The sequence below is a fragment of the Pteropus vampyrus genome, unplaced genomic scaffold, assembly GCF_000151845.1.
Source record: "Pteropus vampyrus isolate Shadow unplaced genomic scaffold, Pvam_2.0 Scaffold219, whole genome shotgun sequence".
NCBI classification, from domain to species: domain Eukaryota; kingdom Metazoa; phylum Chordata; class Mammalia; order Chiroptera; family Pteropodidae; genus Pteropus; species Pteropus vampyrus.
The window spans coordinates 1,007,273-1,012,436 of NW_011889000.1; the positions used below are offsets into that span (position 1 = coordinate 1,007,273).

The following is a 5,164-nucleotide window of genomic DNA, read 5'->3' on the forward strand; positions in this document are numbered from 1 at the left end:
GATTGCAAGGACCTTGTCAGTTTACAATCCCTTATTTTTTTATTTTTTACACCTACAGCACCTGGTCTTCCTAGGTGGTCTCCCATCCAAGTACTAACCAGGCCCGCCCCTGTTTAGCTTCCGAGATCAGACGGAATCGGGCTTGGTCAGGGTGACATGGCCGTAGACTCACCTCCATTTTCATAAAGAGAAACTGACTGGGGAGGACTAAGTGTCTTGTTCAAAGCCACACAGCTAATCAATAGTGAATCGGGGGCTTTTACTCTGCCACTTGACCTAGAAATAGGTGCTCTAACTTTATCCTTTTAGCTTCTAGATATGAATTATTTAATATAACTTTTAATGTATTACTCATAATTTCTTCTAAATAACAGTGGGATTTTTACCATATGACCTAATATAGAACTAAGACATTTTTATCTTAAAACATTTTCTAGGACAATTTAAATGCAGCAAACTTTCTGGTTTGGTCAAAGTGATAATGCATTAATTTAGAGACACTGAATCTTTTCTCATCGTTACTGCTAATTTTATGCTATTCCCCTGAATTACAGAAAACAGGCAGCCTTTGGTCAAAAATGAGAAAATCCACAGTCTGCATAAAAATCTTGGGACATATTTATCCAGGAATACTTACATATTGATTCCAAAAAGCCGTCTTAACGCATTTGCGTAAAATCTTTATCGATAAGAGGTAGAGGTAAGGGTTGGGTTAGGATTTAGTCAAGTGGGTTTCTAATCTCTCTAAAGCTATTTCCAAGGGCTGCTCGTTGATGAACATGTGTTAGTCTGAATTAGTAGGCTCTGGCCCCATCTTACTCTACTTGACATTTTTATAAGTTTTCTAGTTGAGGATGTTGGTGGCAGGTTAAGAAAATTTGCAAATGAGGTGCCGCTGAAAGAAGTAGCTCTTGTATGAAAAGACAGAATTGGGACCTACAGAGATCCTGACAAGTTTGGACAATGGGCAAAATCTAAGAAAATGAAATTTCACCTTTCTTTCTAAACCAATGACACAAATACATGGTGGAGAGACAAGGCCTAGAATTCTTGGTTTAAAAAAAAAAAAAAGCATTTACTGGACTATAAAGATGGCTGCCAAAAAAGTTAATGACTTTGGGTCACATTCCTAATAGACTAATGGACTCTAATTACTAATAGATTGTTTATGATAAAGATGGTGTTGGTCCTACTTCATTCCACTGTTAGGACTCCTCTTAGAGCTCTTCAATCAGTAAACATTTTTCTACCCCCCTTTTTTACTTTCCCCTTTAATAATTAATACACATTGAAAATTTAGAGGGTATAGAAAAGCATAAAGACAAGAAAAAGTTCTATACTAAATGCAGTACTTTTATCATTTTGGCCTATTTCCAGCTTTATTCAATGAAATGTTTATGTAAATCATATGTATACAATTTTTCATTGTGCCTTTAGAGAAAATTTTCCCATGTTTATAACCATCTTTTAAGCTCTACAAATATTCCATCATATGGGTGTATCATTATTTAGCTCTTCCCAATTGTTGGATGTTTGCCAACTTTTCTCAATAATCTGAAATACAGACAGATTTTATTCATAGTCATGCATCATGGTTGTTTTAATGCTAGCACACAATTGCAAATAGGTTAAATACTACTTTTTAAGGACATTAGTATCTGAGTAAGGTCCAGGAGAGAGGACCAGCCTGTTGAATGACTTGGAAACCACAGAAAACAGGAAGCAGGGATATAGTTTGGAGTATGCAGTAGGGCTTATTTTTGGAAAAGAGGGTACCTGACAACGAAACGAGCTAAGAATTACAAAGCATCCGAGATGCTGACTCTCAGGTAAGCTGCTGTGTTTTTCAGATTCCCAGTAGTGACCTGGCTTTATGTACTCGACGTGCAGTAAACCATCTTTCTTTGGAGGAGTAAAGTCTTCGACATTCGACTGAATGAGAGTGTCAGTAATCTACCTACCACTAACCCCCAAACGTAACCATTCCAAGAATTTGCTTCCATTGCCAGCATCTTATATGTGAATTCTCTGTATTTATCTTTCCTTCTCTTGCTGCCTTTTTTTTTTTTCAAGGTTTCTCTCAAAACTCGAGACCACGTTTGACCCTGACCATTACAGTGGAGGCAGAACAAATTTTAAAGAAGCTTTGTTACAACTGTTACTCTTTTCCTTACTTTATTGCTAACAATTATTAAAAATATGTGTCACAGTGGGAATAAGCAAGGCTGTTGTGGCATCCGTACAAAAGTCACCCACAAACATCAGCCTTCAGCAGCCATCCCAAGAGGTACCAATGCTTAAGTTCTTCATTCCATGACTTTGGTTTCCTGAAAAGTGAGGCCAATGTTAGCATATTTAGCTCCCAAGTACCCAGACAGGATTAACTTCCATTGGCAATCTGTGGAAATGAAGGAAAAAATAATTGTATGCCATAACAACAGAGTACGTTACCCACTATTTAGTACACTACAGAGGGAAATGATCTGTGTTGCCCTTTGGTTGCTGACCCAGAATGAAAACGACTCTTGTTGGACACTTAGTATTTATCACACGCTTGCTGTGAATTATTTTATTTAAACCTCATGGCAGCCTATGCCAGATCTAACAAGTTATCCCCACTTTATATAAATGAGGAAGTGAAGACTCAGAGGCTAGGAATTTCTCTGTCAATCACCAGTAAATACTGTAGCTAGAATATGAATTTCTGAGTATTCCAAAGTCCACACTTGGAGTAGGAGAGATTAAAGATTTCAGAAGAGTGACTATGGCTGTAGACCTATCCCAGTGTGGCAGCGAATCAGTAATCAGGAAATGGAAGGGTCAGTCGTATGGATTGAAATGTCATGTAGACGCTCATAAAACAAGACGAGCGTATTTTCTTTCAGAGAAGGAAACCTCCAACGTTTTTCCATTGCATTGAAACTTCAGAATCTGTATATTTCCAGGGCTTAAACTTGCTTTCCTCATTGCCATTTCAAAATAGAAACCATGGTCGTCTTAGTTAAAGCTGGTGTCTAATCTGGAGTCACGTGATGTCCCCTCTGTTCTAACTGGTTTTGGAGCAAGACTGCTTCACCTGTCTCGCTTCTGGGGCATCCTGCTGCTGGCAGAGCTAGTCTCGACAGATTTAACATCCTGAGGTCTCCGCCTTTGAAATAAAGTAGGGAAAGGACTAATGTCAAATGCAAATTCAGAAACTAAGGAAATCTATGAACTTGTCAGGGAGAGATGCACAAAATGATCAGTGGGCCTTTGGAATTGCTAACTCCAGCTTCTGTTTCCCTTTCTGGCTGAATAGCTGTGAAGGCACCAATAGCTAAGGAAGATAGGGGACCTGGCATTCGGTTTTACTATACCACAATAGCAAATTTAATTAACACTAAACACCCATGAATAAGGAGAAATGAGTTGATTATGGTATATCCAGACTGGAATATTTAGCATCTATTTTTAAAAATAACTTTGATACGTACTGACCATATTATATTTAAATGACAAAAAATAAGTTATAGAGTATAAGTTATGATTACATTTCTGTAAAACCATATATGCAAATGGCTGATGAGAGATTTTAACCCAGGTCTGCATTAAAAATGAAAATGTTCCAGTTTTTGGTTTATGAATTTTACTAGTTTTTTTCCTTTTGCTTCAATGAGTAGCATGAAAGGACGATGTTATGGATGCCACCTGAAAATTTCCACCTCCCCTTTCCTCAGATGGCCATCGTACAATGGGGGACAGAGAAGAGTAGGGGAAGATGGGGAGAGAAGGGAGGAGGGAGACAGAGCTGGGAGTTAGAAGATCATAATGTAGAAAAGGGTCTTATAAATTACCCAGACTAAGCCCACCCTGGGTCCATTTTAAGGACACACTGAGGCTGCGTGGAAGCATTACCCCAAGAGCATCACTACGTTATGATTCTGTCATCCAAATTAAGTATATTGTGGAACTTAGGGCCTGGCGTTCCATTTTTTAGATCCCAGATATTGTAGGGAATAAATAATAAAAGCAAGACCTGGCAAATGAATGCCTTTCGGGTGCCCACAGCTCTCGTCCCGCCCACGGCCCTCCCCTCCCTCATTACCATTATGACCCAGTGAGCAGAAAACAAATGTTACATTAATTCAGCCCACCATTCTCAGCAAAGGGGAAAACTGCTCACATAATTTTTGCATTTGCAACCAACATTCCTTTGTTGGATGGATTTACTATAGATCCCAAACCTGAACTGGGGAAAAATCTTTCTTGTACAAATGGCTGTTCCCTGGAGGTATCTTCATACAGAAACCACATTTTGTTCATAATAAATTGGTTTTATTAATTTTCAATGGTGGGTTCACCTAATGGCTTCAATCTAACATCTAGTCTTAAAAAGGGTAATTAGTGAGAGTTATTAAAAACTGACCATCTTACCAATTTTTGAAAATTCATGCAGGGCTTCAGAAAACATTAATTTCCCTTTCTTCCATGAAATAACCTAAGCAAATGAAATATTCCTCAGAAATAATAGAAGTCCTATAAAGAGAGATGGAGGTGATAAATCTTTAGTGCTCCGGGTAATCTAGCTTCCTATTCTCAGCCCGAAGTTGGGCATAGAATCTAAAGAAGACATATAAAAATTTGAAGGATATAAAAAATATATCTATATAGTCTTCTATATCTATAGATCTCTTATACAAATCTCTATGTATAGAAAAAATAAGTATTCCAAATGTAAAAGAGGAGCTTTTTTACTATGAGGAACTTAGCTAAGAAAAGACACCATTTGGAGAAATTATTTTCTAAAAAGTACACCGTGAAGCAACTGGAAGATGCTCTGATTAGGAAAATAACCCGAAAACCAATTCATATCCTATGTAATACTTAGGGAATTGCTCCCATCCACTCTGGAACAATCTGTGGCTTCTGGAATAATCTGTGATAAGGAAATTTAGAATTAGAAATAGAATTGAGTTAAGTCTATTGAATATTAAGCCTCAAGTCACCCCAACAGTAGGCTGAGTGCAAGTCAGCATCATCTATTGAAGGCTGTCTATACGCAGGGTGCTGGACTAGTTGTTCTGGGAGAGAAAAGATACGGCACGGTCCCTGGCACTGGGTAGTTATGTTTAAGAACACGGGCATGGCAGTTTCCTAAATTGATCAGAACTGTTGATTAGATAGG

The 5,164-nt window shown here is 38.0% G+C and overlaps 1 pseudogene; it reads right to left on the reverse strand.

Annotated features, from left to right (window-relative positions):
* Window positions 1–49: 49 nt before the first annotated feature.
* LOC111747366 lies at window positions 50–168 on the reverse strand (annotated as a pseudogene).
* Window positions 169–5,164: the final 4,996 nt, after the last annotated feature.